This window comes from Mustela lutreola, chromosome 9 (genome assembly GCF_030435805.1).
Source record: "Mustela lutreola isolate mMusLut2 chromosome 9, mMusLut2.pri, whole genome shotgun sequence".
Taxonomy (NCBI): domain Eukaryota; kingdom Metazoa; phylum Chordata; class Mammalia; order Carnivora; family Mustelidae; genus Mustela; species Mustela lutreola.
This window is the reverse complement of record NC_081298.1, coordinates 9,423,557-9,447,128: the sequence shown is the minus strand read 5'-3', so window position 1 is coordinate 9,447,128 and position 23,572 is coordinate 9,423,557. Positions and strand designations below refer to the sequence as shown.

Sequence of the window (23,572 nt, the reverse complement as noted above, 5' to 3'; positions counted from 1 at the left end):
CTTGATGAGACCCGAGGGGGACCCTCCTTGCTCCAGGTGAGCGACATCCAACAGGGAGCAAGGAAGCCACCTACATCCCTCAGGTGTTTACTTTCTACAAACTGGGGAGTTGCTTAAGGCGGGGCTATGCCCTAAGCTTATCCAAACCTGCGAATCACGTGGGGGCCCTTGCTAGAAAAGGCTCAGGTTCCGGTCTGAATCCTCGGGCGGCAGAGGCCTCAGTCCGTGTACCTAACAGCGCCCTTGCTGACCTTTGACCCGTGGCTTGGGCGGCCCCTTGGGGTTCAACAGCCGCTCTAACTTGCCTTTTGCGGGGCTACCGTTAGCATATGCTAGGGCAAGGCCTGCGAGAAGACAATTTTTACATTTTTCCAAAACCTCAGCTATTTTTCTCCAACTTCCATTTCACATGGTGAATGGATTTTAGGGATGGCTGTATAATGCCTGGTGATGTCACTTAAGGTTAAGTTATTTAATTATATATTTATGTATTTTACTGACTTTTTAGAAAAGTACTCCCTACCCCACAACGTGGGGCTTGAACTCAGTCCAGGGAGATCAAGAGCCGCAGGCTCTACCCACTGAGCCAGCTAAGTGGCCCTGGGTTAAATTTTAGAGCCCCCCCTTTCTTGTTGTTTTTATTTTTTAAATTTTTTAAAGATTTTATTTATTTATTTGACAGAGAAATCACAAGTAGGCAGAGAGGCAGGCAGAGAAAGAGAGGGAAGCAGGCTCCCTGCTGAGCAGAGAGCCCGATGTGGGGCTTGATTCCAGGACTCTGGGATCATGACCTGAACCAAAAGCAGAGGCTTAACCCACTGAGCCACCCAGGAACCCCTCTTGTTGTTTTTAAAGAAACTTTTAAACTTTTCTTTGGGATGTGCGTGTAAGGTACACATATACAGAAAGCCACTTGAAAACATAGGTCTGTGCTTATGTTTATCCTGTCTTGTGGAAAGTCTCACGAGGATACTGGATAAGCTGGAACAGTGGGTGCCTCTGGGGAAGTGAACCCAGCCAGAAGGATGGGAGATATCGGATATCCCTTTATACCGCCCGAGGTGCGTACGTGTGGCTATATACTTAATAGTTTTATAGTGTTTTGCCAGCTCCGGTGCACACAGTTGGATTAACCCTTGGTACATGACACCTGGTCATTACCGATCCGTTGCTGGCTATGTTTGTTTGGCTGCTTGTTTGCTCCCCGTTTTCTTAGGATCTAATAAATACCGGGGAACCCACCTCCCAAAGCCAGGAGCATACACCTAACCTACGTCTCTCTCCTACAGCCATCAGCCTAAAAACCCCACATACTTCACTTCTTTGCTTCAACTTTTCAGCAAGCCCTTTTGCATCTACATGTAATCTTCAAAAACACAATTTTAGGAGCACCTGGGTGGCTCAGTCAGTTAAGCATCTGCCTTAGGCTCCGGTCATGATCCCAGGATTCTGGGATGGAGCCCCTCATGGTCCCTGATCTGCAGGGAACCCGCTTCTCTTCGTCTGCTGTTCCCCCTGCTTGTACGCTCTGTCTCAAATAAATAAATAAAATCTTTTAAAAAAACCCCAAAAGACAAAACACATTTTTAATTTTTAAAGAGCTTTAAAAGGGTATGTAATTTTCTAGGAATCCCCCCTCATTTATTATATTGCTAAAATCATCCAAATTGCTGTCACTGTCGTTTGTCTGACTGATGTGTTATAGTCTATGGTGTGAAAATAGGAGTTTATTCATCTGTCCTCCTGTCGATGGGCGCCTGAATTGTATCCCGGTCGTTCTGAATCGTGTGGATATGATCTATGATCCTCCTAGAAAGTGTCAGAGGTTAAGTGAATGTACACATTTTTGGATTGTAGGGAACTGTTTAAGAGATTACACCAAAGTGGTGGCACCTATTTACATTCCCACCAGCAAAGTAAGAAATACTGTGCGGCCACATCCTTTCCTATACTCGGTATTATCAGATGTCGAATTAATATACAATGACATTTCACTATGGTCTTGATTTGCATTTTCCCTGCATGTATGGCTTCAGCAAAAAACAAACCAAAAATTGCTTTTCACAAAAGTAAGGACATTGGGGTGCCTCAGTGGGTTAAGCCTCTGCTTTAGGCTCAGGTCGTGATCCCAGGGTCCTAGGATCAAGCCCCACATCGGGCTCTCTGCTCAGCAGGGAGCCTGCTTCCCTTCCTCTCTCTCTGCCTGCCTCTCTGCATACTTGTGATCTCTTTCAAACAAATAAATAAAATCTTAAAAAAAAATATATATATATATATAGGGGTGCCTGGCTGGTTCAGTCGGTAGAGAATGAGCCTCTAGGGGCTGTGAATTCAAGCCCCACACTGGGCATGAAGCTTAGTAAAAAAAAAAAAAATATATATATATATATATAATATGTAAAAGTTATTTTTATATATTACATGTAATATATTATATATATAAATTTTATATATTACATATAATATATAAAATACATAAAAATTATTTTATATATCATATATATGCGACTCATAGATTAGAGATCTAAGTGAAAGAAAGGTATCATTTACTGGCAATCCCATTCACCAATTACACAAGTTGACTGTTTTTTGAAATCCAGCTTGTAAATTTTCATCTTCCCTGATAATCAACCTGGGGCTTTTGCCAATTAAACTGAAGAGGAGGCATTACTAACATTGTTAACAGATGGATTTCAAATGCACTGTACTTGGACAGTGTTTAAACAGATCAGAAAATTCTGTTGCTAAGTTTAAACATGCAGAATGAGGTTTTTCCAGGTGCCTCCTTTTCATTGTCCTTCAGCAACAAAATCACAGAGCAAGGAAAACCATGGACAAACATGCTTTTCAAAATATTTTCACCACAGGATGTTTCTCTAGAAATAAGTTACTTTCTCATTCTTTCTATATCATCTTCATCCTGATTTTTTAAAAAGATTTTATTTATCCATTTGAGAGAAAGAGAGAGAGAGAGCACAAGCTTGAGATGCTAGAAGTTCAAAGGGAGAAGCAGACTCCCTGCAGAGCTGGGAGCCTGATGGGGAACTTGATCCTGGGACTCCGGGATCATGACCTGAGCCAAAGGCAGTCACTTTACCAACTGAGCCACCCAGGTACCCCTGATTTTTTTTTTTTTAAATGCTTATTAGGTAGTCCCTTTCAAGAGAAGGTCAGATTTTTCAACGCTTGTCCCTTTTTATTTATTTATTTATTTATTTTTAAAAGATTTTATTTATTTATTTGACAGAGAGAGATCACAAGTAGGCAGAGAGGCAGGCAGAGAGAGAGAGAGGAGGAAGCAGGCTCCCTGCCGAGCAGAGAGCCTGATGCAGGACTTGATCCCAGGACCCTGAGATCATGACCTGAGCAGAAGGCAGCGGCTTAACCCACTGAGCCATCCAGGCGCCCCCGCTTGTCCCTTTTTAAAGGAAAAATGGAAACTCTCTGTAATTCTGATAACTCAAGTCTTTTGCCAAGAGATACACGGTGCACCTCTGAATTACACAGGATTCTCCTTATCCCTCTAGATCTCTTTATAAAGCATTTAGATTAAAGATTGATTAAAGATTGAGAGGCAGTAAATAACATATACTCTAGGGCCAGTGTGAGTTGGAATCCTGGCTTTGTGACTGTGTGGCCTTGGGAAAGCTGCTGTGTACTCCCGTTTTGTCATTAATAAAATGGCAATGCTAATATAGCTAGGACGGTTACAGGGATAAACAGATTTTCTCTATGCAAAGGACAAAAAGCAATGTCTAGTGCCAAGGCTGTACTCTCTGTCAACCAAGACTATTTATAATAACAGAGCACATGTATTAGTTTACTATAATAGTTACCATGTATACTAATAGCTCACCCTCATTCAGAATTGGTGGTTCCAATTAACTCGGCACAGATATTGTTGTCTATGGAAATAAACTGGAAGCAAACAAGTCCGTGTTGATTTCACCCAACCCTTCTGAGTTGCAGATTTTCTAGGCTTTCATGCCAGTTTCAGGATACCTGTATTATTTTTTTAGAGAGAGCATGAGTCCAGGGGTGGGGGGGAGGGGTTTGGAAGAGAAAGAATCTTGGGCAGGCTCTACAGTGCAGAGCCCGAAGTGGGGCTCGATCTCACAACCTTGAGATCATGACCCGGGCAGAAATCAAGAACTGGACGCTTAACCGATTGAGTCATCCAGGAGCACCAACATATGTATATTTAGTGAGAAATTCAAAGGGACTCATTGAATATTGCTCAAGTAATGGCTTTCTTTTTTAAGAGAAAAAGGCATTGCTCATCTGACCTCTGTCCTTTCTGCTGACTTTCTCCGCTATGGATATAGGAATGAATGAATGAATAAATGTTTATCCAGGTATAAATGACTCCCAGAGAGGGTGTAAAGACTACTTTCTCTGCCAGGAATTTATTTCTTCAACTGGTAGTTTTTTGAGTTCACACTATTGCCTGGCTCGGTACCAGGTGTGCAGTACAGATTGATAATGCGAGACAGACAAGACCCAGCCGGGCAGCCAGAGAACGAATGAAGGAATGAATGAGTGAGGGCATGAGCTCATTTCAGATAAGGATGGATCAATCAAGATGACATGGGGTGATGTGGACTGAGAGTGACCGGGCGGTACAGAGGAGGGTACCGAGTTTGGGTAGAAGTGACCTTTGAGCTAAAACCTGATGTCATAGGCAGCCATGGGAAGAGCCAGAGAGAGAGCATTTCTGGAGGAGGTAACGAGCTTTAAGAAGCTCAGCTCTGGGGGGCGCCTGGATGGCTCAGTGGGTTAAAGCCTCTGCCTTTAGCTCGGGTCATGATCCCAGGGTCCTGGGATCGAGCCCCACATCGGGCTCTCTGCTCAGCAGGGAGCTTGCTTCCTCCCCTCTCTGCCTGTTTCTCTGCCTGCTCATGGTCTCTGTCTGTCAAATGAATGAATAAAATCTTAAAAAAAAGAAAAAAAAAAAAGCTCAGCTCTGGGATGTTTGAGGCAAAGTAAGAAGCATCAGTGACCAGCTGGTTCCCAGAAAAAAAAAGGCTTGTAAAAAGTTGAAAAAATAAAAAAAGTCTGAGTTCACTTATGATGAAAGAAATGTAAGTTAAAATAAATTGAAATACCCTTTTTATCTTGTCTGAACAGGGAAGATGAAACACACCCATATTAGCGAAAAAGCACATAATACTATGCTCCGACTACTCCTCCCCATGCTGCACTTCTCACACTGACTGCTCGTGAGAATCACCTGGGGACCTTGTTAAATGCAGATTCTGACTCCAGCGTGTCTCAAAATTTAACATGAGCGTCTGATCACCTGGGGACCTTGTTAAGGCACGGATTGTGATTTCACTGCCTCTCAGACCTTCACGTGTGGAAGAATGACCTGGTAATGTTGTTAAAAGCAGATTCTGGGCAACCAACCCATGAAGAGGTATTCAGCCTTACTCACTATGAGGGAATGAATATTAAATAACCATAAATTCCTCTCTTTCGACTCTTATCAGATCAATAAAAATTAAGAATGCTGGTAACATCTACCGCTAGCAAGTGCGGGGGGAGTCTGGTCTCCTAATGCATTGCCAGTGGGAGCGTGAGTGTTTACAGCCACGGCAGAGGGCAGTCCGGCAATCCCCTCTTAAATGCGCCCTGCCAGTGATCTATCAATTCTGCTTTCCATCTGTGCTCTAGGGAAACATCTGCCCATGTGCATAAGGGAGCGCATCCAAGGATGTCTGTGGCGACAGCACTGTCATAGTAAACATAACAAAACAAAACCAAACACCATTGAGAAATAGGCTAACAGCCCAACAACAGGGGACTGGCCAGGTTAAACTGTGGTTTAGCCATACCATGGACTACCAGGCAGCAAACAAAAGCAATCATTCAGACTTATGTACACATGCACGGTTAGAGCTCCAGGTACACTGCACTGAAGAAAAGCCAAGTTCCACACGGTCAGAATTAGACACCTACTCAAATCCATATAGGCTTTCAATGGTGAAAGTGAAAATCCGGAAACTAAAAGGTGCTGGAAGGATACACACTGGCTGTGTGTTGAGCAAGATGGCGGCTGGGTAGAGGAAGGACTGGAGAGCCTGGAAATGTCTGTGTAAGAAGATGTGATCCTTAGTGTTACCTCCTTTTTTAAAAAAAATGGAGTGAATTCCCACACTGCTTGACAGTTAATAAGTTAAATAGTTTATAAAGCAATAATTAACACAATTATGGTTCTGTCATACAATGGAATACATTCTGTATGACCATAACGGAGAATAATGTATTTCCTTGTGCACTGATATGGAATGTTCTTCAAGATACGTTAAGTGAGGGGCGCCTGGGTGGCTCAGTGGGCTAAGCCTCTGCCTTTGGCTTAGGTCATGATCTCAGGGTCCTGGGATGGAGCCCCAACTTGGGTTCTCAGATCAGTGGGGAACTTGCTTCCCCCACCGCCACCCCCTGCCTGCCTCCCTTGTGCCTATTTGTGATCTCTCTCTCTGTCAAATAAATAAATAAAATCTTTTTTAAAAATGTTAAGCGAAATATTCAAGGGAAAGAATGGTATACAAATTATGTTATTGTGGTTATGTATGCGTTTCATATGCAGACATACGTACATACATATATAACAGCATCTCTATGAAATTAAACACCCACAGACACACACAGGCACACAGATATACAGACACACGTGAATGCAGAGGCGATGGGGGACTGGTGATATGAATTATTCCTGGAGACAGGACAGAAGTCTGAATGGCAGCTTGATAAACACTTTTTGGCACTCTCTTAAGTTAAAAAGCTTCAAATCATAAAATCTGGCACACCCCAAGAGTGTATAAAACCCAAATGTACAATTTATGGACTAAAAAAAACACCCTTGTAACCACCAACCACTTAAGGTCTAGAACATTCTTAGTACCAAAGTAACTCTTCACATGTTCCCATGCATTAGGTTCTCCTGCTTTCTGCCACCTTCTTCCACTAGCTCGAATTTTGTGCAATTCTTATTTAAAAACAGTTTGGTGGGGTGCCTGGGTGGCTCAGTGGGTTAAAGCCTCTGCCTTCAGCTCAGGTCATGGTCCCAGAGTCCTGGGATGGAGCCCCATATCGGGCTCTCTGCTCAGCAGGGAGCCTGCTTCCTCCCCTCTCTGTCTCTCTCTCTCTGTCTGCCTCTCTGCCTAATTGTGATCTCTGTCAAATAAATAAATAAAATCTTAAAAAAAAAAAAAAAACCCAAAACCAAAACAAAACAGTTTGGTCACTGTGCATCAAAGATACTCCAATTAAAAAACAACAACAATAGTAGTTTTGTCGCCTAAATAATGTTGCTTAGTTTTGCCGCTTTTGGAACCACATGGCTAATATTCCTTCTGTCGCTTCTTTAAGTTTGTGAGACGCACCCTGGTGTTGTAGGTAGCTGCCGCGGATTTTCACTCTCGCATAAGCTCCACACGAATTTACCACATTTTATACCTTCACTGCCAAAGGGTAGTTTCCATTTTGGTAATTATGAGCAACATCGCTGTGAACATTCCTACACAGCTTCTGTGGCTCTTGTGAATAAGCTGCTTTACGCCCAGAATCTGCATTTTAACAAGGACCCCCCCCCCCTCTTGTGCAGTAAGTGTGAGACGGTAAGTGTGAGACAAGCAGCGCATGGGGGAGGGGGGGAGGACTAGATGGGTCATAGCACAGGCTCCCCCCCAACTTTCCTAGGGACTCCCCGAACTATTTTCTGATGTGACCGTATCAACTTAGGTTCCATCAGTGTCTGTGACTTTTTAAAATGAGAATGGAAAAAAAAAAGAAAAAAGGAACTCGTTAAAAAGTCACTAGGGCACGATCTTCACTTCCTCTTCTCTCCTTTCTGCTCCCACACCCCAGCCCCTCCCCTTCCAGGATGAGAATAGGAAACGCTGAGAAGAATTCCTGGAGGATACTGTGTGGGCCACAGAACGGATCAACGCCCTTTATTTATAGAGAAAACAGCCTCCCGTCCACTGGCTGGCTCCTACAGGTTTGGTGGTTCCCGAACTCTGAAGGAATGTGGTCCCAGAAGAAGGAACCAAGCTTCTAGACCTGGGGGAGGGGGTGGCAGAACTGGGCTTGTCCGTTGTCTTCCCTCGTCCTAGGAAACGTGAATTTCCGATCCCTTTATGACAACGCCGGAATCACCCGGGGCCAACTGTCACCCGTGGGTTCTTTGAGGGTTTCTGTGTCGTGGGCCACACAGTCTCCCTGACTCTGACATTGTCTATTAGGGCTTTTGCTCTTGGGGCCATTCATCTGTTTAGCAAACATGAATTGGGTTCCATCTGGTCGTGAGGTCGCTCACCTCTAGGAGTGCAACAGCAAGCGAGCCTTGAAGGAAGTCACAGAGGGACGAGGAGGGAGCGTGAGAGGCAGGTACAACACACCGTTTGGGAAAGGGTCGCATGGCGGTCAGGGAAAGCTTCCTGCAGCAGGCGGGTTGGTAACCCCGGGTGGATGGGACGCGTAGGTCTTGGGCAGCTGGAGAAGTGAGGCGAAGAGGATTTGGGGCAGAAGGGACCCCTGTGCCAAGACCAGGAGGTAAAGAATGGGATGGCCCTTTTGAGGACCCTCGGTCTGGCTGGAGGTGGGCGGAATGCTGGCAGGAAGGCAGGGGAGGCGTGGGAAGGGGACGCAAGGGTCTTGTTTGGCAAGCGGGACCCCGTCAACGCTTTCCTGCTTCTCCTCTCCCCTCTATCCCTGTTCAACCACGGACACATCCAGAGGCAGATCCCAGGCTTGGTCTGACCAAGGTGAAGGTTACTTCCCCTCTCCTCACCTGAGACACAGCAACACTGGCCAGGAAGTGACTCTGACAGTGAGAAAACAGTGGACACTCACCGACGCTCGCCCCATACGGGGAGCTGGGTTAGAACACATTCTGCGTGGATCTTACCAGAGTCCCGCTCGCCACACACGTGTGCTTTGAGCAAGTCTCTTAACCCGTGGAGCCTCAGTCTGTAAAACGGGGACAATAAATAATCCTACCTACTACCTCAGCTGGTTTGCCTGAGCATTGAAAGGGAATGTCTGTTAAGCGACGGACTCTTGGTTTTGGCTCCAGTCTTGATCTCAGGGTCATGAGATCGAGCCCTGTGGTGGGCTCTGTGCTGAGCATGGGGCCTGCTTGAGAGTCTCTCTCCCTGTCCCTCTGACCCTCCAACCCCCTGCTCGCAAGCTCCTTCTCTCTAAAAAATAAATAAATAAAAATAATAATTAAAAAAAAATAAAAGGGAATGTATTAAAGGGATCGACACACAGTAAACAATGAAGACTGTCACTGATAATCACTATTGAACCGTGACCTACTCCCAGGACACTACACTAATTTTGAAAACTGTGAAACATAAGTTATTTATAAATGTGATCGACTTTAATACCCACGTCGTGCTGGGCATGCTGGGGCCGCATCCGAGAAACAGAGAGGAGGGGGCTGTGTTTGGAACACTCGGTGTTCCGCCGTACTAGAAGGCAGCCCTCGTGTGGTCCTGTGTTTAGTTAGGCTAGTGCTTTGAGATTTTTTTAAGAGAGACCAAATAAAAGTGACAGGTAAAACAGGAGGTTATTTCTTATGGACGGTGCTCCGAGAGATCATCCAGGAACCCAACTCCTAGCTTCTTCCTCTACTGTCCCCTGGAGCGTCTCTCTCTCAAGGCGAGCACCCACACCTGGGATCCGGTCCACAGGAAGGAGCAAAGAGCGAGAGGAAGGCAAGGGGCTGCCTTTGATAGAGTGACCCAGTGTGTGTGTGTGTGTGTGTGTGTGTGTGCGCGCGTGCCACTTCTGGTTAGGTCCCCTTGGCCAGACTTTAGTCACGTGGTCCCATGTAGCTGCAAGGGAGTCTGGGACTGTGGCTTCTCACAGGGTGGCTGTGTGCCCGACCAACCCCGGGTGGGCTTCTGGGACCTGACCCTCCCGCGACACAGGCACAGTCACAAAATGACCCCTCGGCAAGATTACTCCCTGCAGCTCTCCGACAGTGCAACAGCCAGGACACACCCCAAGTCAAGTGTATGTCTACAGGTCACTTGCTGAATAAACTGTGGTAAAGCCACATAATGGCACACTATGTAAAAGAAAAAACAGAATGAGGAATCTAGATGCTCATATGGTAAGATTTTCTGAATATATTAAGTGAAAAAAGCAAAGGAAGCAAAAGCGAAACATATTTGCTTATGTTTGTAGAAAGAGACCCCGGAAGGCTAGAGCGTAGCAATGGCTGCCGGCGCCCCGCCTGTATCGCCTCGCCCTTGTCACCTTGGTCCCCGCCGGCCTGGTTTCCCGCTCTCAGTACCTGCATTATTTTCCTGAGGGTTTTCTCTGTTGGCCAGCGTCCCCTTTGCCCACCTGTGCAGTAGCCAGAAAGACGTGGGCTGGTCATCTCTTCCTGTCACCTCAGGAGTGGCTCAATCAGCAAATGCTGGGCATGGGTGAATAAATACCTCAGCTCCCTCGCCCCACAGGGCCTAACTCCGAGGCATTAGTTCCTTCCTGCCTCCCAGGGGCTCCCGGCAGAGGTCAGGGCCAGATGCCCGGGGTGGTGACTGTGCTGGTAACACACTCTGTATCAGCTTTCTCTCCTGTCTCTCTTCTCGACCCATCCCACTATGGTCCTCTCCAGGGATCACCTCCCAAAGAAGCTACTTGCTCTCCAATCCTTGTCTCAGGGTCTGCTACTGGGGACACCCCAGTAAGAGCAAAAGAAAACCAAAAAGAAAGAAGAATTGGGAAAGAAAGAATGAAAGGTAGGTAGGAAGGAAAGCAGTTACCCGTACAGACCGGGAAGGGAACTCCACAGGCTGGGAGAGAGACATCTCCATGTATACCATCCTCTATTGTTTTGTTTTGCTATTTGGACATTGTGAATGCGTGAATTATTCATGAAAGCGCTCATAAAAACATTAGGGATTCTAGTCTTAAAAGGAACACATTGGTTGCTGGGGTAGAGTGAACGGGTTTTGGCGGAGCCCTACTCCTGCCGCATTCACTTCTGGGGGATGTCAAACCACTTCCCATACTGGAAAGGTGTGAGGCCCCCCAGCTGCTCTCTCCCTGCTCTGTTAGGGGCATGAGTCCCAGGCTGCAGATGGAATGGGGAAGTTGGATGAGATGGTGACTCTTGGCATTGCCAGATTGGTGGTGGACCTATGACTTTGGACCTCAGATTTACCGCCTAAGAAGTTGACAGTAAATATCCATGCTGCTTTCCTCTCAAAGTTGTAAGGAAAATACTGGATCTGGTAAAGTTCACCCACAAGAAGTATGTATGCCTGGGGCGCCTGGGTGGCTCAGTGGGTTAAAGGCTCTGCCTTCAGCTCAGGTCATGATCCCAGGGTCCTGGGATCAAGCCCCGCATCGGGCTCTGCTCAGCGGGGAGCCTGCTTCTCCCTCTCTCTCTCTGCCTGCCTCTCTGGCTACTTGTGATCTCTGTCAAATAAATAAATAAAATCTTTAAAAAAAAGAAGTATGCATGCCTGACAAGCTTATGGATACTAAATCAATCAATCAATCAATCAATCAACCAATCAATATGATAAATGTATTTAACTTGAGGGGCTGGGCTTATAAAAAGTGTACAAAGAACTAAAAGGTGTGATGTTTTCACCAGAGACACTCATTGAGGAATAAGGCAGCCTAAAGAATATTCAGAAATATCTAAGACAGAACTGGTCAAGTCATAGCTCTATAGCTTGGAACAAATGCTTCTAATATAAGTTTTTAAATTTTTTTAGATTTTATTTATATGAGAGAGAGAGCACATGCCTGGTGGGGGGAGGGACGGAGGGAGAGGCAGACTCCCCGATGAGTGGGGAGCCCCACATGAGGCTTGACCCCAGGGCCCCAAGATCATCACGGAAGTCAGACGTTTAACCAACTGAGCCACCAGGTGCCCCCAAGTGATTTACTATTTCTGGGCCTTAGTTTTCTCGTTTGTAAAAAGAGCATTATTGCGTTGTCCACTATTCAGGGCCGCTGTAACATGCTCGGCAGAGTGGGAGCAGAGCAGTCAATGAAAAATGACTCTATCAATTACTAGGGATGCCGCAGGCTTCCTTGGACTGTTTCCGTCATGGAGGGTCTAATAATCAGGCTTGTATGCTTGCAAGTAACAAAACACCCTTCCTTTTTTTTTTTTCCCTTAGGAAAAAAATAATAATTTGTGCCCAAGAATGCAAGGTTAGGAGGACGTTTTCATTTCAGCTCTGGTTCTGTCCAGGGGCTCAACATCCTGCCGGCTTGGTCCTGCTGGGCTCCTCTCAGCACAGCTGTGTTGTGCGTCCACCTGCTCTCAGGCTCCTCTCTCAGGGGCCGGGCAGCTTCTGACCCTGCTCTGGGGGAGCCCCGCCTCCCCATGTCCTTGCTCTTGACTAATTCCCTCCCCCTTGGCTAGACATAGAGACTCACTTCAGCCCTGGTGAGGCTTGGTTGCCTTGTCTTGGGTCATAGGCCCATCCTCTCGACCAGGAGATGACAAACTATGGTCTAAATCGGGCCGCTGCCTGTTTCTCAAAACAGGTTTTGTGGGAACACAGGCTCCTTTGCCAATGTTTATTGTCTAGGGCTGCTTTTATGCTAGAACCGTAACAGAGACTGGATGGCCCCCTACCCCTGAAATCTTTACTATCAGAGATTTCTGTTGAATTAGCAACCATTTCTGTTGCTTTAGAAAGATTTTGCTGACCCTTGCATTGGCCCCGTGTCTTTGACCAAGGTCAGGGAGTACTTGGGTTGGCCAAGCATTGGACCATGCCCTTCCCTCATGAAGGGAGTGTGTCGGTCCCATTTGGAGCATACGTACGGGCTGGAGATGGGAGCAGAGTGAATCCCCAAGGATCATCCAGGAAATGCACAGGGAAGGAGGTATGCAGAGGGAGCAGAGGCTCAAGGCCTCCACAGTGAAGCTTTATGGTTTTGTATGACAATGCGACCCTTCTTCTTTTGGAGAGCTAGTTGTGGTGCGATGGCAGGGTTGGGGGAAGTCATCGAGAGGATATGACCACTGGTTGATCTGTGAGCTGGACCCCAGCAACAGGAGGCTCCTTACTCTCTCCCCAATCCTTGAAATATGGGTTCTGCTTGCCTTCCCGGCTCCCAGAAGCTGCCCCATGGACATAGCCTTGAGATAGTGATGTGGTGCTTAGACCATCTGGGTGGTACATGACTGAACCAGTTATGGCCTAATATGTAGATTTTTAAGGGGCGCCTAGGTGGTGCAGTTGGTTAAGTGTCTAATTCTTAGTTTCGTCTGAAGTTGTGAAGACCAAGCCCTGGGCTCCACGCTAAGTGCAGAGTTGGCTTAAGATGGTGTCTCCTTCTGGCCATCCCCACCTCTCATAAATAAATCAATCTTTAAAAAAATTTAAAAAATTAAGCCTTTAAGATTCGGCAGGAAGGTGCGGACATCTGTTCATCTTGTGGCTTTTGCCCAAGACAACCATCATGTGTAAGTTCCCTTGCTTACTAAACCTATCATCTGCCAGTATGGAGTGGCCTGACTCTTTCTTCCAATACAGAACTGGTTTCAGATGACTCCCAGGAAGCTCCCCAAGAGGTCTTGAACCAACAGCTAATTCTAGAAAGCTGCTGATGGTCAGTGGGCAGGATGGGCTAGTTCTAGCTCACTGAGTTCCCCAGACCACAAAGCTGCTCTAGCACTGGGCACGTGCCTCAGTGGAGAACCATTCCTGGACTATTTCTATACCAGAGCAGAGAAATCCCTCTGGGTTGACTGAATTGGGATGGGGTTAAGCTGGAGTTGCCAGTGACCATATCCTTCTGCCATGTACAGAAAACCCGTCTGCAGGGGCAAAGAATAAAGCCAAGCAAAGATCTGCCACGATGGGCACGATCATGAAAGAAGACACACACAAGACCACCTCCCTGCCGTAGGTCCCCAGGTCTCCAGGTCCCCGGACTAGCTCTGACCCCTGTGTTTCTTTCTCAGGTTCTGGAAACTACCTAGTGTCTGTCCCAGAAGTGTTTTTACTTCTGCTAGTTTTTGTGTGTTTCCTGTTGCTCATAACCAAAAGTGTCGACAATATCTGATCAAGCCATTGAGAAAGACCAGGGAGGGACTCCCCTCGCCTGGAATCAGGAAAACCCAAAAAGCCTAGGGAGAAGCCTAGGGGTATGTGAAAGATACAGAATAGAGGACGAGGTGCAGAGTCGAGAAAGAAAATGAAACAAAGGGATAAATGTGGGATATCTGAGTCTTATCTATGGCAGAGAAAATACTCAAGAATTCCCAGAACTGATAAACTAGCTCTGGCTTCTGATCTCCTGACGTCTGGTGGCCAAGCTTTCACTGCAGATACTTCCCACATTTTTGTTGTCACCCGGGTCTTACAAGCATTTAAGCCTTGGATTAAAAGTACCTCTAAGAAGGAACTAGTTTTGGGGCGCCTGGCTGGCTCAGTTAGTTACGTGTCTTCCTTTAGCTCAGATCATGATCTCAGGGTCCTGGGATCAAGTCCTGCATTAGGCTCTATGAAGTGCCTGCTTGAGATTCTCCCTCTCCCTTTCTCTCTGTGCTTCCCTGTCACTTGTGGGCTTGAGCTCTCTCTCTCAAATAAATAAACCTTAAAAAAAAAAAAAAAGAACTAGTTTAGAGGTGCCTGGCTAGCTCAGTTGGTAGAGGCTATGATTCCTGATCTTGGGGTTGTGGGTTCCAGCCCCACATTGGGGATACAGATGACTTTAAAACCAAGTCTTAAAAAAAAAAAAAAAAGGGAATGAACTAGTCACACATGAGCTGATATGGAATGATGTCTGAATCTTAAGCCCTGGACGGTGGCGTGAAACTATTCCAAACTGTCAGGGTGCTTGCTGTGTAGAGAAAATGCCTGTCACATAGTAGGTGCTTAATAAACTTTGTGGAAAAAGTCCTGAAAGATATAGATAAAGAGAAAAGATATAGAAAAAGAGAAAAGAGAAGACACTATGTAGATTAAAGGTCCATCTTAGTTAATTAACAAAGAAAAGAAACAAAATCTATATATACAAGCGTGGGTAAGCACATAATAGCTTTTGGGGAGGGGAGTTGAGAATCTGGTGTGGGAAGGAGAAGAATTTTCCATTAGATACCACACTGAAATGTTTCAATTTTTCTACTTTGTGCACGTATTAAATTTTTCAGTGAAAAATTTACCATAATGTAAAGATATTCGATAAAGCAAATATAATGTCATGGTGATTGAATCTTCATGCACAGAATATGGGTGTTCCCCAGAAAATTCTTTCAACTTCACTGTATGTTTGAAAATTGTTACCAAAAAATTACTGGGATTTGTTTACTTTCAAGAGTTCTCCCTTATGATGAAATCAAAGGCCAGCCCTGAAGCTGGTTCCCATGCAGCTCTCAGAAGGGAGGACAGTGCCCTTGGCAGTGGGTGGAGGGCTCTTTCTGCATAAAAACACCAAGGTTTACACGACTAGAGTTAAAAACATCTGAGTTGGATTAGGGCAAGGGCTGAGTCTACAGCAAGGACTTCTATGTTGGTATGGCCTCAAATTCTGTCCACTGGAGCCCTCCGTTTTGTTCGGTGACAAAAGATCCAATCAAAGCTGCTCTCTCTGGGAATGCTGGGTTTTGTTGGTGATTCCTAACAGAAACCACTGGCCATTTGAACCAGAACAGGAACTTATGGGCAGCACATGAGTCAGCCAAGTGCCTCAAGGAGTACGGAGACCCCGGCTCAGGTAATGGGCAGAGAGGGGGGCCGGCCAGCCAAGTGTCACCATGAAGGACATACCCATACTGGGGGACTATCTGCTTTGGATGGTGCAGGGAGACAACTCTGGTACTGATGCCGGGAACCTCTAAGCTCCACCCCACTCTCCCCAGACCCCTTGCTGCCACCATCACACACTGCTCAGGCCTCTGCCGAAATGCTCTCACTGTGAATGAACTTGGATCTGACCCGTGGTTTCTGCTGCCTGCTCACGCTTGGGTCAGAGCATCTGACTGGCCAAGCCCAGGTCACGTGCTTGTCCTCCAGCTGCAAGGAAGTGGTGGGAGTAGCGGATGTTCACCAGCTTGTACAATGGCAGCAGGCAGGACACTGCCCCCGACCCAGGTGAGCACAATGACATCCCCTCTGCACAGGAAGGAGGTGGCTCCTGAATGGCCCTACTAATGATGAGTTAGTAGGGTTCCCCAAGGATGATGGGTTCCCCAAGGATGAGAAGGCAGATCATTAGTTTTGCTAGTGCATGTGGCTACACCAAGTGACGGCCTACGATGTGTCAGGTACTCAATGTGTATTGCTTAATGTAATCCTACTTTACAAGACTCTAAAATAGAGGTAACATTATTTTTTGCGCTAAAGCAAAAGAAACTGTGGTTCAGAGAGGTTAAGGTCACTTCCTGGGTCATATCTCTGAGAAGATGCAGAACTGGGATTTGAACCCAATTCTTTCTGACTCCAGGACCCCTGTTCCTAATCAGTGCCCTCTACTGCCAGCTGTTCCAGTCCTCCATGGGCCTGCTGAGCAAGCCAGGCAGGAGAATGACTTCCTGACTCACCTCCTCATATAATTTGCTTCCAAATTGTACTTTCTCAACCCACTTCTGTTGAAAGTGATTTTCAAGTAGTATTGTAGGGGAAACATCATCTCATTCATCCAAATAAATACCGAATACTGGATACGGCAATTCCATAGGCAATAGTAAGCTGGAGGTTTCACTCATAGTCTGCTGTATTGGTCTGCTTTTGCTGTGTAACAACCAACCTCAAAATCTCAGTGGCTTTCTACAATGACTATCTATTTTCTTTTTTATAGGTCTGGGAGTTCACTGTGGCTCTGCTGGGTTTGGCTCTAGGCTGAGGGTTGGCTTGAGGTCAGTTCCATTGGTCTGTCCATTTCTCCTTGGGTTATCAGCCACACGGGCATGTTTTTCTCATGACAAGGTCTCAAGGTTGCTTGAGAACAAGAGGATAAGGCACACCATACAGGCACATTGAAATCCCCTCTTCCCATCAGGTCTATGAGAATTCCATTAGCCAAAGCAAAAACATGGCTTTGCCCAGAATTAGGGGGGTAGGGAAACACATTCCACCCACCATGATGCCAATGGACAAGGGAAGATACCTATAATCCCAGACCAGGGAGGGAGTGTTGAGTTGGAAACAACAATCTAGCACAGCTGTTAACATTGAAAACAGGATTCCAGTCACGAGGTGAAGACTGATGAAGACTGACAGATACATTTACACTACTCATATCGAAAGCACTAGGCTGAAAACCCAAACACTGAAAAGCATTGTGGCATGGGACTTGTACTTTTTCCTGGAAAACTATCCCGTGGGATGTGGCACTCTCTTTGCCTTGGGTTGCAATGCTGCATTCCACCGCTAGGGTGGAGCACTAGTCATTATTTTATAGCTTTTGGCTTCCATCCAGCAGCAACAACAGCAGGTAGAAGCTGATTCACACCTGCTTTCCCAGCATTGTTAATCAATAGTGCCTCTTCGCTCCCAGAGGTGTCCCAGTTCGGATGAGGAACTATATGGCCATCTTAAATTTATGTTATAAATGGGGCACTCTTTTCTCCTGAAATCAACTTTCCAGGAGCCTAATACACCCCGAGAAACACCAATCTCCCCACCCCCCCGCCCATCTTCCCTCTGGAAAAATGCTCCAGTAACAAATGACCTCTCTCCCTCCAGACCTGTGTATGCTGCCGTCCACCTTGGAATGCTCATCCCCCATTGCTTGGTTCCTGCTTTTCAGCTGTGCCTCCTACGCCTCACTGACTTTGCACAAGCAGCCTCCCCTGGGCGGTCCAAATCTGGGTCACATGGCTTCCTCGTCATGCTTCTGGGGCCCCCGCTAGAAACCTCAGGTGCTGTGGTAAATATGTATTTGCCTGTCTGCCTTACTTGACTGCGAGTTCCCAGAGGGCAAGGACCCTGACGGCCTCATGACACCAACACCCTATGTACGCCCCTTTGGACATTGGTATTTGCTGAATGAATGCAACTGCTGTCATTGGTTTAATGAGGATTATAATATACATCAGATACGCACAAAATGTAGAGAATAATTCTCTCATCAACTTCACGGTCTACCTGCTGCTGTTTCCTGCTCTCCCTTCTTTAGCCACATCAAAGGGTTTTTCCACTGGCTTTTCCCTCTGGAATTCTCTTCCTCTTGATATCCACATGGCTCCCTTCCTTGCTCTCTCCCTCATTCTAGGCTTTGTTCCACTCTTAACTCAGGCCAGGCCTTCCCTGACCACCCTATTTAAAACCTTAAGCCTTCTTCCCTTACCAAATTGCCCCTCGAGCCCTCGTTACCTCCTTACACTATAACACATGTATGTGCTCTGTTTATTGTGTGTTGTCTGTTTCCCCATTCTGGAAGGCAGATTCCACAAGGGCAAGGATCATTCTCTGCTCAGTGATAACCCCCAAGTTTCCAAAAATGCAGGCAGCACATAGTAGGTGCTCAAAAAACACATATTGAACGAGTGAATGAGTTCAATGAACATTTACTGAGCGCTTTCTTCTGGGGGGTTAGAGGGGTCAGTCTCAGACCCCCAAACCCACAATTTTGGTAGAGGAAACAATGGCACACTGGACAATAAACCGCTTCAAGGCAGGGGCTCAGTCATATGACCTGGAGTCCTCCTAGCCCCTCGGGCCTGTTACTAGTTCTACACATGTGCCCGGAACGATTCTACCAATGAACTGCCAGTATTATAACGGTTGCTGGTTCCAGAACATTCGCTCCATAGTCTCCCTCAGTCCAATAACTAAACAACACCCAGTTCCACCTTCGGAAATCAGTGAATTAAGTCTTAGGGGAAGAGTAGTACTGGAAAAATATAGCCCAAGGGAACCGACCGTCACCACTGCTCAAAAACCACAAAATCAGCATTAAAAACTTAACTGCTGGGGGCACCTGGGATGGCACAGTCAGTTAAGCATCTGACTCTTGGTTTCAGCTCAGGTCATGATCTCAGAGTCGTGAGTTCGAGCCCTGTGGCGGGCTCTGCACTGCACTGATCAGTGCAGAATCTGCCTCTATCTCCCTCTGTCCCTGTCCCCACTCTCTTTCTCTCTCAAAAATAAACAAACAAATCCTTAAAAAACAAAAACCAAAAAACTGCTTCCTAAATTAATTCTTATAAAATGTTATAGTTAATTTTTAAACAGGAAAGAGATTGATTTAAGGAAGAAGAGACACAAGTACCAAGTCTTAACTCTCCTGAGAAACCATGTTTTAAAAATACAAATAAGTAGATCTTTGTTAAAACAAGTAAATATGATCCACGTACAGATGGATGCATTTCCTGGGGGCTAAGTGATGCTAATTTGTGCTGGAAGAAATGATAGAACTTTCCCTTGGTCCATTCTTGACTTTTTTGGGAGTTGGTTGTAGGAGGCAGCAGTTAAATATTTAGCAAGTACCCAGCTCATGGTAAGTGCTCAAAGGACGTTAGCTTAGTAAAAGAACCGAGTAGCTCCTTGGCCAGGCACCTCTACCCTTCCTCCTCACCTGAAAGAAAAATGTGCCATTTCCCAGCCATGTCCTACTATTTTCATGTTGGCCCCTAGGCTAGGATCTACTGCTTTGTCTTCATGTTCATGCAGAGATGGATGGATGTGCCCTGCTTTTTACTGGATTTCCAACATGGGATTCTGGCTCCAGAATAAGATCTTAATCACCATATGATTCAAATCAAATCAAACTAAGTCAAATCAACTAGCTGTGTGACCCAGGGTCAGCTGCTTATCCATTCCATTGCTCAGCCTCATCAGTCACCAGAGAGGGTGGTGGTAATAATACCTCCTTTAGGGGGCACTGCTGGGGATGGTCAGTGGGTTAGTGTGACTGACAGAGAGTAATTGCTCAATATGTAGTGGGTATTATCATAAAAATTCCCCAATAATTCTAAAAATTGGATGATGTTATAATATATTGCTATCTTAAAAACTAGGACAGGGGCGCCTGGGTGGCTCAGTGGGTTAAGCCGCTGCCTTCAGCTCGGGTCATGGTCTCAGGGTCCTGGGATCGAGCCCCGCATCGGGCTCTCTGCTCAGCGGGGAGCCTGCTTCCCCCTCTCTCTCTGCCTGCCTCTCTGCCTACTTGTGATCTCTGTCTGTCAAATAAATAAATAAAATCTTAAAAAAAAAAAAAACAAAAAAACTAGGACAAAAACTAGGACACTCTGGACCAAATTTCCATCCAACTGGTGAACAGATAAACAAAAATGTGGTCTGGCCATTCAGTGAAATACTATATGGCCATGAAAAGGAATGGAGCACTACACATTATGATGTGGATGAACCTTGAAAACATTATGTTGAATAAGAGAAATCAGTCACAAAAGATCCTGTAAGGTTTGATTCTAATTATGTGAAATGCCCAGAATAGGCAAAAGCTAGAGACAGAAAACAGATCTGTGGTTGCCAGAGGCTAAGAAGACGGAGGAATAGGGGGTGTTTGCCAATGGGGACAGGGTTTCTTCCTGGTGTGTTGACAGTGTTCTGCAATTAGATGCTGTTAATGGTTGCACAACTTAGTGAATGTACTAAAAATTATTAAATTATACAGTTGAAAGGGTGAATTGTTATAGTATACGAATGATATCTTTTTAAAAAAATATTTTATTTATTTGACAGACAGAGATCACAAGTAGGCAGGGAGGCAGGCAGAGAGAGAGAGAGGGGGAAGCAGGCTCCTCACTGAGCAGAGAGTCTGATGTAGGGGGTTCAATCCCAGGACCCTGAGATCATGACCTGAGCTGAAGGCAGAGGCTTAACCCATTGAGTTACCCAGGAGCCCCTATATAAATGATATCTTAAGAACTTTTATAAACAGATCATCTAAACAGAAGATCAAGAAGGAAGCAAGGGCTTTGACTGACACACTGGACCAGATGGAATTAACAGATATATTCAGAACATTTCCTCCTAAAGCAATAGAACACACATTTTTCTCGAGTGCACGTGGAACATTCTCCAGACAGATCATATACTGGGTCACAAATCAGGTCTCAACAGGTACAAAAATACTGAGATTATGCTCTATATATTTTTAGACCACAATCCTTGAAGTCAACCGTAAGAAAAAATTTGGAAGGACCACATGTACATGGAGGTTAAAGAGCATCCTACTAAAGAACGAGTGGCCAGACCAGGAAATTAAAGAAGAATTAAAAAAAAATACATGGAAGCAAAAGAAAATGAAAACATGTTCAGAACCTTTGGGATGCAGCAAAGATGGTCCTAAGAGGGAAGGCCTTCTGCAAGGAGCAAGAAAAGTCTCAAATACACATCCTAACCTTACACCTCAAGGGGCAGAAAAAGAACAGCAAATAAAGCCTCAGTACTGAAGGAGAAGAGAAATAATAAAGACTAGAGCAGAAATCAATGACACAAAAATAAAAAAACCCAGTAGAATAGATCAACAAAACTAGGAGCTGGTTCTTTGAAAGAATTAACAAGATTGATACAGCCCTGGCCAGACTAATCAAAAAGAAAAGCAAAATGACCCAAATAAATAAAATCATGAATGGAAGAGAAGAGATGCCAAACAGCACCAAAGAAATACAAGCAATTATAAGAGAATATTATGAGCAATTATATGTCAAGAAATTAGCAATCTGGAAGAAATGGATGCATTCCTAGAAATATATAAACTACCAAAACTGAAAGAGGAAGAAATAGGAAACATGAACAGACCAATAACTGGCAGACAAATTGAATCAGGATTCAAGAATCTCCCAACTTGAGTGCTGGGGTGGCTCAGTTGGTTAAGTGTCTACCTTTAGCTCAGGTCGTGATCTCAGGGTCTTGGGATCAAGTCCCACATCAAGCTCCCTGCGGAGTGCTTCTCCCTCTGTCTCTGCCTCTCTCTCTGTCTCTCATGAATAAATAAATAAAATCTCTTAAAAAAATAAAAAATATCTCCCAACAAACAAGGGTCCGGGGCCAGAGGGCTTCCCAGTGGAATTCTGCCAAACATTTAAAGAAGAAATAATACCTATTTTTCTGAAACTGTTCAAAAAAATAGAAATGGAAGGGAAACTTCCAGACTTATTCTGAGGCCAGCATTACCTTGATCCCAAAACCAGACAAACACCCCACTTAAAAAGGAGAACTACAGAGCCATATCCCTGATGAACATGGATGCAAAAATTCTTACGAAGATATTAGCTAACAGGATCCAACAGTACATTAAAAGGATTATTCACCACTATCAAGTGGGATTTACTCCTGGGCCGCAAGGGGGGGGGGTTTATCATCCACGAATCAATCAATGTGCTACACCACATTAATAAAAGAAAGGATAAGAACCATATGATCCTCTCAACAGATGCAGAAAAAGCATTTGACAAAATACAGCACTCTTTCTTGGTAAAAACTTTCTGCTATGTAGGGAGAGAGGGAACATACCTCAATATCATAAAAGCCATATACAAAAAACCCACAGCAAATATCATTTTTAATGGGGGGAAACAGCTTTCACCCTAAGGTCAGGAGCAGGACAGAGATGTTCACTCTCACCACTGTTGTCCAACATAGTAACTGGAAGTTCTAGCCTCGGCAATCAGACAACAGAAAAAAATAAAAGGCATCTGAACTGGTTAAACTTTCAGAAGAAGTTTGTCAAAGAAGTCAAACTTTCACTCTTTTCAGACAATATGAAAACCCAAAAGACTTCAACAAAAAATTGTTAGAACGGATACAGGAATTCAGCAAAGTTGCAGGATATAAAATCAATGCACAGAAGTCTGTTGTATCCCTATACACTAACAATGAGGCAGAAGAAAGAGAAATCAAAGAATCACTCCCATTTAAAATGGCACCAAGCCCCATAAGAGATTTAGGAATAAAACTAACCAAAGAGGTAAAAGATCTGTACTCTGAAAACTATAGAGCACTTAAGAAAGGAATTGAGGAAGACACAAAGAAATAGAAGAACATTCCATGCTCATGGATTGGAAAAACAAATATTGTTAAAATATCTATGCTACCTGAAGTAATCTACGCATTCAATGCAATCCCTATCAAAATGCCATCAACATTTTTCACAGAACTAGAACAAACAATCCTAAAATTTGTAGGAAACCAGAAAAGATCCCAAATAGCCAAAGTAATATTGAAAACGAAAACCAAAACTGGTGGCATCACAATTCTGGACCTCAAGCTCTATTACAAAGCTGTAATCATCAAGACAGTACAGTACTAGCACAAAAACGGACACATAGATCAATGGAATAGAATAGAGACCCCAGAAATGGACCCTCAACTCTGTGGTCAACAAATCTTTGACAAAGCAGGAAAGAATGTCCAATGGAATAAAGACAGTCTCTTCGTTAAATGGTGTTGATAAGATTGGACAGCCACGTGCAGAAGAATGAAACTGGACCACATTCTTATACCATATAGAAAAATAGACTCAAAATGGATGAAAGACCTAAATGTGAAGGAATCCATCAAAATCCTAGAGATCATATGCAGCCACCTCCTTGAATTTGGCTGCAGCAACTTCCTGCTAGACACATCACCAAAGGCAAGGGAAACAAAGGCAAAAATAAATTATG

The 23,572-nt window shown here is 44.9% G+C and overlaps 1 protein-coding gene across 1 annotated transcript in view; it reads right to left on the bottom strand.

The window, feature by feature from the left end:
• Positions 1–23,572, bottom strand: part of ZFP64 (ZFP64 zinc finger protein) — an 87,731-nt gene that overhangs the window by 20,670 nt on the left and 43,489 nt on the right. The gene's annotated exons all lie outside the window — the stretch shown is intronic.